Source organism: Lontra canadensis, unplaced genomic scaffold (assembly GCF_010015895.1).
Source record: "Lontra canadensis isolate GAN:19392208 unplaced genomic scaffold, GSC_riverotter_1.0 scaffold54, whole genome shotgun sequence".
Classification (NCBI taxonomy): domain Eukaryota; kingdom Metazoa; phylum Chordata; class Mammalia; order Carnivora; family Mustelidae; genus Lontra; species Lontra canadensis.
In genome coordinates, this window is record NW_022631048.1 from 8,819,976 (window position 1) to 8,830,930 (window position 10,955).

Consider the following 10,955-nt stretch of genomic DNA (forward strand, 5'->3'; position numbering starts at 1 on the left):
ATGCCACCATGGGCTGTTTTTCACTCACTGAAGAATGGGTCATGGTCCCAGGGAAGAACAGGGTCTGTTCATGCAGTGTCCACTCTGGAACATGTGCCCAGAGTTTTTTTCCAAGGCCCCTGGCCAGACTCACAATTGACCAATGGTCATCACAGGCCATGGAGTCGAGTTTGAACAATATAAATTCTCATTTGTATGATTTCAGAGTCCAGCCTATCAACTTTTATCTCCAACTCATAAAACCTTGCCAAACCTATTTTCTACTCAATTAACTATTTACTGTTTTCAGTTTCCCAATAAACCAGTGCATCTCAACAGCCTCCTCTCCATATTTTCCACATGTACATTCAGACTGTTGGGTCCCTGGAAATCTGAGAAGGATTTGCTGAAAACTCACAAAATTTATTTTAGCCTTACAACAGTAGAATAAGTCTCAGCTAGTAAAAATGCATATTCGAAGTGAAAGTTTTGTGATTTTCAGAATGAAAACCATTATTACATGGAACAACCCAATCCAGGTTGTTAGAAGGATGCCACAAAATGCCCAAGCAAAGTACAAAGCAAAAGCAAAAGAAAAGGCAACAAACTCAGATAAATTGTCCAGTCTGTCTTGAAACTCAACCACACTTTCTCTTACAGAAAGGCCAACTTGATGTCCTCTTTATGAATGAGAACATGGAAGCCTTGATAGGTGTTGGAAATTCATTCCTAACCACAACCCCTCCACACACACACAATGCAAACACATAAAGGCATGTGTCTACACAATGCACTCATATATGTACATACAAGCATACGCATGCACACATGTGAGTACACTCAGGCATGTGTATACACTTGCACCCACATATACTCACACATTTGTATTCACTCAGACATGTATACACACATGCATGTGCACAAACTTACATGAACACACATGTGCACATACCATTAGGGACAGGGGAATGGAAACTATGCCTTTTCCTGCTCTCCCATAATAATTTTCCAGGACACGGTGCTTACACACAGTCCACTGTTTTTCCACCTCTTCCTGCTCCCAACTCCTCTCTAGTAGTTCTAGAAAAGTCTCAAGGAGAATTTTCTTATCTTCCCTGGAGGCCAAAACTATTAATAAATTGGATTGTATAAAAATTTCCATTTTGTTCCTGAAAATTATCTTATAACCAATTTCACACAGTCCAGTCTAATGTGTTGTGTATTTTGACTTACTGAAATATAATACACATATAATAAAATGCACAACTCTCAAGTTTGCAGTTTGATGGAGTTTAACCAATGTGTAATCTGTGCAACTAAGATACAAGTCACTATATAAAACTACTCCATCACCTCAAAACATGGCCTCACACTGTTTTACAGCCAATCTCCTGCCCTCCACACAGCACCATTTTAATTTTTATCGGTATAGCCTAGTTTTGCTTGTTATGGGCCTTCATATAATGGATTAATGCAGATTCCCTTATGTCTAGCTTCTTCCATTCAGCATAATATTTCTGAGATCCACTGATGTTGTTTTAAGTGCTAGCAGACATTCCTATATATTGCTGAGTAATATTCCATGGAATGAACAAACCATAGTTTGTTTGTTTTTAAAGATCGATTTATTTATTTATTTATTTATTTATTTATTTATTTTAGAGAGGGTGAAGAGAGACAGAGGGGGGAAAAGAATTTTGAGCAGACTCCATGCAGAGTACAGAGCCTGATGAGGGGTTCAATTTCATGACACTAACATCATGACCTGAGATAAAACCAAGAGTCAGGCACTTAAGCAGCTATGACACCCAAGTGCCCTCAAACCAGTTTATTGTTCTCCTCTCAACGGGCATCTAAACTATTCACAGTTTGGGCCTAATATACAAAAAATAGATAGATAGATAGATAGATAGGAGATAGATGATAGATTAAAGCTTGAAAGCGGAGATATAAAAGCTGCTGTGGACATTCTTGAATGAACCTTGACAAAGAGGTGTAGACATATGCTATCATTTTTCATGGGCCAGTTCGTGGGTATGGGATTGCTGTCACATTTATGAGGAACTGCCTATTGACCAAAGCAGCAGTACTGGTTTTCTTGAAGTGATCCTACATTCTCAATAACAGTGCATTCAAGATGCCCTTACTATGCATCCAGCCCTAAGCATCGTCAGTCTTTGTAATTAGTCATTCTACTGGGTGAAAAGTGGTATCTTGTCACATTTTGTCCATGCATAGTGATGTTGAACAATATTCATGTATACATTGGGCATTTACATTTTTTCTGACATACAATTTAATTGAGATTCAGAAAACAGCTAATTGAATTAGGCACATGACTAAATCAGTAACATGCAAATTCAGGAGCACAAGTGGGAGAATCACTATTTCTGCACCTGAACTGAGGCTAATCAGAAGGAGAACAGCAGAGCAAAAGCTATACATCAGGAGTGAGATGGGACACAAGCATCATAGGGATGCTGAACATTCCAAGTATGTCTTAGACTGAGTCCCACTGGTTTCCTTGAATGTGTATTCTGTTCCACTATAAGCTTCCTTTTCTTGCTTAAACAAGGTCAAAATAGTTTCTGTTATATTCCATCAAAAGCAACTTAAATAATCCCAAAATTGTTCGATTATTAATTTTTTAGCCTATTACAAGTATTCATGTCTTTTAGTTTCTCTTTGAAGTTGCGGAAAGTATCTTTACCTGAATATTTTACCTATCTTAATTTAACCCCTCTTAATTAAAATAAATTAAAACTACATTTATGACAAATACCTCCTTCGGCAGCATTCCAGTTATTTTTTAAGGAAATATATAATAATTTGTCTTTTTGCCGATTTTTAGGGGAAAAATCATTGCCTAGAACAAAAGTAGGCTGAAACAATAAGTAGTTTGAAATTAATATTTTCAGACCATGGATTTTGTGTGTGTTTTTTTTTCCCTATAATTAATTACTTTAATTGGGGCACCTGGGTGGCTCAGTGGGTTAAGCCTCTGCCTTCGGCTCAGGTCATGATCTCAGGGTCCTGGGATCAAGGCCCGCATCGGGCTCTCTGCTCAGTGGGGAGCCTGCTTCCCCTCCTCTTTCTGCCTGCCTCTCTGCCTACTTGTGATCTCTCTGTCAAATAAATAAATAAAATATTTATTAAAAAATTAATTACTTTAATGTATAATGGGAAAGTTTTATAATTTTTAATTTTTTTAGTTTATACTTAAATCATCTGCTAACAAAGGTAAATGAATTTCTCTTTCCCTAATCTATACACTTTTTTTTCGTTGTCTTATTGCGTTAGCTAAAATTTGCAGTAAGATGTTGAAGAGTAGTGGAGAGATGGGATGTCCTTACTTTATCTCTGATCTTAGGGAAAAAGAATTCAGTTTCCCACCATTAGGTAAATATTAGCTGAAGGATTTTTGTTTTTTTTTATCATGGTCAGGAACTTTTCTTATATTTCTAGTTTTCTGAGAACTTTTTTTTTTTTCATGGAAAAGTCACTATTTTTGTTGATCTTTTTCTGTATCTATTAACATGATCTGATGATTTTTCTTTTTTTTTTTTACCTGTTGATGTAATAATTAAAATAATTGATTTTCCAGTGTTAACTAGCCTTGAATATCTGGAATATATTCTACTTGGTCATGATCTGTATTTCTTTATACACGTTGTTAGATTCAATATGGTGTTGAGGATTTTTACATTTAGGTCATGAGATAAATTGACCTTTTCTATAGTGTCTTTGTCTAGTATTAGTATTAGGGTAATGCTGGCCTCATAGGATGAGGAAGGAAGTATTCCTTTCTCTTCTATTTTCTTTCTAGATTGTAGAGAATTGGCACTATTTCTTCTTTAAATGCCTGGTATACTTCACCAATGAAAATATCTGAGCCTGGCACATTCTGTTTTGGAAGGTTATTATTTTTTTATTCAATTTATTTAATACATGTTAAGATATTGGTAATTTACATATTATCTCTTTTTCTCTTGGTTACTTGGCTAGGGTTTTATCAATTCTATTGACTTTTTCAAAGAACCAGCTTTGAGTTGTGTTGCTTTTCTCTACTATGTTCCTATTTCAATTTCATTGATTTTTCCCAGATATTTTTTTCTTCTTTTTCTTAAAACTTAATTTGCTTTTATTTTTCTAGTTTCCTAAGGTGTTAGCTTACATTAGTTTTTTTTTTTTTTTTTTTAGATCTTGTTTTTCTTTTCTAAGATGTGCATTCAAAGCTGTACATTCGTTTAGTGCTACTTTCACTACATTCTACAATTCTTGATAGGTCATATCTTGTTTTCATTCAACATATCTTGTTTCATTCATTCAAAAATACAAAATATTTTTAATATCATTTGAGATGTCTTTGATGCATTTGTTAGTTAGAAGTGTGATTTTTAATGTCTCCACATTTTAGGATTTGCCACTTGTATTTTTGTTATTAAGTTCTAGTTTAATATAATTGAGGTCTGGGAGCACACTTTGTATAATTTCTATTCCTTTACATTTAAGTATATTTTATAGCCCAGAATGTGATCTGTAATGGTGACTCTTCCATGTAAGACTGAGAAACATGTGAATTCAGCACCGTTGGGTGAAGTACTCTATAAATGTCAGTTCAATCCAGTTGATTGATGGTTGCTGTTCAGGTCCTCTGTGTTCTTTCTGATTTTCTATCTGTTGGACTGTCAGTTACTGATAGAGAAGTGTTGAAGTTTCCAACTAGGAAGGTGGATTCATCTACTTCTCTATGCAGTCCCATCAGTTTTGCCTTATGTATTTTGATAATCTGTCATTAAATAACTTTGTTATATCTACTTGTAGAATTAGAGCCTTTATCATTATGAAATTCTTCTCTTTATCTCTGACAATTTTCCCTGCTTTGACAGGAGCTTTGACTGATATTAATATACCTACTTAATCTTTCTTTTGATTAGTAATAGCATGGTATAGCTTTCTCTATCCCTTTACTTTTAATCTAAATCATTATACCTAAAGCAAATTCCTTATAGACAACATATAGGTAAGTCTTTTAACTTTTTAAATGCACTCTGACAGTCTCTGTCAATCTCTGTTTTTATTTGATGTATTTAAATTATTGGTATTAAATTGATATAGCTATATTAATATCTATCACATATGGAACAGTTTTTTATCTATTGCCTTTTTTCTTTGGGGTGTGTGTGTGTGTGTGTGTTCTCCTTTTCTACATTCTCTGGCTTTATTTTAGCATTTATATGATTGCATTTTCTCTCCTGTCTTAGCCTATTAATTACACTATCTTTTAAATGTTTGCAGCCAACTCCACTTTTGAGTGACATTTTACTGCTTCACAGGTAGTGCAAATATATTTTAATGGAGCATTCCCAATGCCCCTTCCCACCTCTTAAAATGTGGTTGGAATTCCCACCAACAGTGCATAAGGGTCCTTTTTTTCTACATTCTCACCAACATTTCTTTCTTTCTTCTTTTTTTTTTTTTTAATGTTATGTTAGTCACCATAAAGTACACTGTTATGGGGCACCTGGGTGGCTCAGTGGGTTAAGCCTCTGCCTTTGGCTCAAGTCATGATCTCAGGGTCCTGGGATTGAGCCCCATGCTGGGCTATCTCTTCAGTAGGGAGCCTGCTCCCCACCCTTCACCCCCCCCATCTCTGTCTGCCTCTTTGCCTGCTTGTGATCTCTCTCTCTCTGTCAAATAAGTAAATAAAATCTTTTTTTTTTAAAGTACACCATTAGTTTTTGATGTAGTATTCCGTGATTTATTGTTTGAATATAATACCCAGGGCTCCATGTGATATGTGCCCTCCTTAATACCCATCACTGAGCTAATCCCCTTCTCTTCTAATATCCTCAGTTTTCTTTTTCCTGTAGTCCACTGTTTCTCATGGTTCATCTCCCCCTCCTATTTCTCCCTCTTCATTTTCTCCCTCCTTCTCCTAATGTCCTCCATGCTATTCCTATTCCACAAATAAGTGAAACCATATAATTGACTTTCTCTGCTTGACTTATTTTGCTTAGCATAATCTCTTCCAGTTCCATCCATGTTGATGCAAACATTGGGTATTTGTTGTTTCTGATGGCTAAGTAATATTCCATTGTATATATGGACCATATGTTCTTTATCAGTTCATCTGTTGAAGGGCACCTTGGCTTTTCCCACAGTTTGGCTATTGTGGACATTGCTGCTATAAAACATTGGGTTGTATGAGGCCCTTCTTTTCACTTCATCTGTATCTCTAGGATAAATACCCAGTAGTGCAATTGCTGAGTCATAGGATAGCTCTATTTTTAATTTCTTGAGGAATCTTCACACTCTTTTCCAAAGTGGCTCTACCAACTTGCATTCCCACTGAGAGTGTAAGAGGGTTCCCCTTTCTCCACAGCCTCTCCAAGATTTGTTGTTTCTTGCCTTGTCAATTTTTGCCATTCTAACTGGTATCAATGTGGTTTTGATTTGAATTTCCCTGATGGCTAATGATGTTCAACATTTTTTCATGTGTCTGTTAGCTATTTGTGTGTCTTGTTTTGAGAAGTGTCTGTTCATGTCTTCTGCCCATTTTTTGACTTGATTATTTTTTGGGTTTGTTTGAGAAGTTCTTTATAGATCTTGGATATCAGCCATTTGTCTGCAATGTCATTTGCCAATGCCTTCCCCCATTCTGTGGGTAATCTCTTTGTTTTATTGACTGTTTCCTTTGCTTTGCAGATGCTTTTTATCTTGATGAAGTCCCAAAAGTTCATTTTCACTTTTGACCCCCAGAAATTTTGTGGAATATGGACATGTGTTTGTGTGCGAAGCACCATGACTCTCATTAGCAGCTAAGACAATTATGTAACGAGCAAGAGTATAACAGTACAAAGAGCAGGTAAATGCTCTGGGAACTCATCCTACAAAATCCTACTCAACCTACAAAATCCTACTCTACCTACAAAAGCTCCCTTCTTTCAGTGAGTTGGAAACAGATATTAGAGAGTGTTTGTAGAGACAAAAGAGGCAGACAGACAGACTTGCATGGATTTAATGCTAAACGCCAAGAAGCCTCACCCACCATGTTCACAATGACTCTTGGAGAGGAGGGAGAACAAACCCAAAAATTAGCAGAGAAGTATTTTTTTTTCTTTTAGGCTTAAGGCTGTTTGAGATATATCACTAGTATCCATTTACATAACAGATGATCAATCCTTCCATTTTTATTCTGACACAAAGTATCTACTTAATGTTTTAAATTTCATCAGCTAATGAGTAATCATTGTCATTAAACAGCCATATCACAGAAATAACAGAGAGAAAAGTCAAAATCCGCAATATTTTCATTTTCATTGTAGCTGACTTAGGTACTCTTCTACGGATATCAACTCTGGTATTTTAAGTAACATTTCATGGAGGCTGATTCCTCCCTGCTGTCCTGCTCCCCCCAGTTGCTCACACGGCCTCTTCCTTTACCTTCGCCCTCTGGGGCAAAAAAAAAAGGCCAACATGTCTTGACTCTGTTCACCCAGAAAAGGGTAAGACTGCAAAGAGAATGAAATATAATAGACATTCAGCATACAACTCAAGGCACAAGGAGAGAAGATATTTTTGCAGAGTTAGAAGGGGGTGGGAAGCCATCGTGCCAGGGAAGGTCAGCAGCATCCTTAGTTATGGCAGCCAAATATTGCCTCACTAATTGGATCATTTACCTCCCCAAATTGTGAAAAGGGTCACTCATCTGCACTTGTCAGACCTGTAAATGCCTCAGCTGATCAGGTGGCTTAAAACTGAAAGAGTCTGTTAATTAGTGCTAATTGATTCCACCTGGCATGATTTTATATTTAACCCTCCACAGGATGGCCAGCTTCCTGACTGGTGAGGAGTGCCTTGTATATCTGATAGGTAGGAAAAATAAAAGGTCTGGATTAAACAGGGAGAAAAGCACATAATTTTAGCAGAGAAAACCAGCGTCTGTGGATTTATTTGTATGTCTCTCTGACTTCCTAAAGTTCACAGTCTTTTGTTGGGACAGTTTGTCCACAGATGCCTCTGAGAATTGCCAGGTAAAGCCAGGATCTATTCCTAGAAAGGGTGGGAAGCCACAAAGCTTATCAGGAAGCTTTGATTGTTAGACAGTACTCTTTCCTGGGAGATTAAGATGCCTATGTTATGTATATCATATATTATTAGGATTATATATATTTTACTCAGAACATAAGATTTTTAAATTAACAGCTCAAAACATGTTATAAAACTCTTGCTGATCACAATCCTGCCGCCCCCATATATGATTAAAAACATAAGTACCAAATTCCATTTATCTTGTTCTAATTTCTTGCTCATTAACAGCAGTTCTGCCCAACAAGACATTTCAGGTGAGCAGAATACACTTTGTGCATTTGGCAAATATCCCTCTATCATGACTGGAAGTATTTGAGGAGAACTTATAACCAAATAGCAGGAATAACAATTGAATAGACATTAATAGACTTTCTAGAGAACATTAGTGTGGAGGCAAGTTCCCATACCTACCTTTCTTTTCTTTTTATAATTTTTTATAATGTTATGTTAGCCACCATACAAAACATCATTAGTTTTTGATGTCGTGTTCCATGATTCATTGTTTGCATATAACACCCAGTGCTCCACGCAATCTGTGCCCTCCTTAATACCATCACTGGTCTCACCCAACCCATACCTACATTTCAAGAAGTTCAGAGCTCTTTACAGATCTAATAACTTGTCCAAAAAAACCCAGCCAGATCTCATTTCTTTCTTGTGTCCTGTTATGCTGCTGGTGGTTTCTCAGACATAGGATATGGTTACACATCTGTGGAGTCTTGTGTTTTCATCTTAGTGATGTGGGGTTGCATTGTTTTGTAGAAGCATCTTAAGTAGCTCTGGGAGATTTTTTTTTCTTTTTTGTAAAGACCAGTTACACAAAGAATTGCAGATTACATTCTCTTGGTAGAATTCTAAGAAGCATAAATGGACATGTCTTCCCAGAAGGCAATTGACAGCAACTATCAAGATTCTGTATATATGTAGTCTTTTTTGTATGTATCCATCTATTTCCTTCAGTGTGCATAAGTTACCACTGAAATATACAGGGTATAGCATATATATGTTATCTATATATAATATAGATAGAATTATCTCATGTTACACATGAAATATTATATATATATATATATTATACATACACATACACACATGTGCATGTGGTATATCTTTTGACCTAGTGAAGCCATTCCTAGAAAATTTTCCTATAGTGACAATGGAACAAATATGCATAAATAGGTATAGAAAAATTATACTGAGGCTATGTTGCAATCATGAATAAATGGAATTGCCGCCCATGAGTGGAAATAAGATACGGAAATAAATGAATCACAGTATGTCCATCTAGAAGAAAAGTCTTCATTCATCAGTGATAATGCAGACTTATTTATTCATATAAACAGGTATCAAGAAGATTTAGCTGAAGGAAAAAAGAACATTGTGTGTAATAATACAGTATTATATATGTTGAGAGAGAAAATAGCTGAAAAGCTGTTTTTATTAAAATGTCAATCTCCAATGGAGATTGTTTTAACTTTCTTATAATATTTAATGCTCTTAAATTGTATTTATAATCATAAGTAAGACAATAAATGTTTTCTTTAAGATTTTATTTATTTATTTATTTATTTGAGAGCGAGAGCAAGTGGAAGGGCAGAGGAAGAGGGACAAGCAGACTCCCCGCTGAGCCCAGAGCTCAATACAGGACTCAACCTCACCACCCTCAGATTATGACCTAAACTGAAATCAAGTGCCAGACAGTCAGCCAACTGAGCCACAAAGATATCCCAAACTTTTCTTTCTCTCTTCCTTCCTTTTTCTTTCTTTCTTTCTTTCTTTCTTTCTTTCTTTCTGATGTCTGATCTTATTTGTCACTCTTAGAAAATCTCATTTTTTACTGGACTCAGGCTTAGAGGTAGAAACTCTCATAGAGGACATTCTCCATCTCAGTGATCTGCTCCTGGTGTTTTTCTTTGGCCTCCTTCATTCTCTTGGCCAAAAGTTTAACACATTATGCAGTCTCTTCCTTATTTGTCTTAGTACACTGTTTATTCAGAGCAATATACCAACACTTCTCTGAGAGGACAAGTGGAGTAACAAGATGCTGAACCTTGGACAATTTGGTTCTAGGTTTCCTGCCTTCTTTGCTTAGGGACTTTCTCACATCATAATGGTAGATGTCATCTTCTTTAGAGAGATGGAAAAGTTTGCAGATTCTTCTAGCTTTTTGGGGTCCCAGGCAACAAGCACGAATCCAGAAATACCCTTCTTCCCTTTCTTTACCTGACCAAGTTGATAACACTGAAATTGGCCTCCACAATGGAACCCCAAAGAGATTTGTGCTTTCTCTCTCCAGTCCTTCTTGGTCTAGAGCAGAAATGGGTCAAGACACCCTGCCTCATGGGGAAGCCATGTTTGTCATTGCCACCACTGATTCAGACCATATAATCCTTCCATTATTCACCCAGAGTATCAGCAACCACTTCCATGGCATAACCTTCTCATAAAGGGTACTAAGTTTGCATTCATCATCCACTTCAATAAGTTTCTGGCAGCCAGTAGCTGGGAAAGAGATGTTCAGCTTCATCCTAAAGCAGATTACCACCTCCAAGATGCCAATAAAAAAGAGCACCTATTTTCATTTTACAGAGAAAACCCCACATATAGGACACATTTGAAATAGCAAAATAACGGAAAATAAGGGGGGACTGGAGATTTGAACTGCTACCCACACCCAGACACTACCAGCCTAATAGCCTGCAGTGTGCAAAGATCCTTCCAGGGTCTGAGCAAACAGGAGTTCTCACAGCTTCTTGCTGGATCCTCACTCCCAGAGCTGTTTACTGGGCAAGCATTTCTTTTGAGGTTTTCAGCTTAACAACCACTCTGCCCAGTGATTGTTCCCCTACATTTCTACTGTGTACAGCGACTCCCATTCGAAC

General features: G+C 36.7%; 1 pseudogene; it reads right to left on the reverse strand.

Annotated features, from left to right (window-relative positions):
• Positions 1-9,900: 9,900 nt before the first annotated feature.
• On the reverse strand, positions 9,901-10,600 carry LOC116877870 (annotated as a pseudogene).
• Between the last annotated feature and the right edge of the window lie 355 nt (positions 10,601-10,955).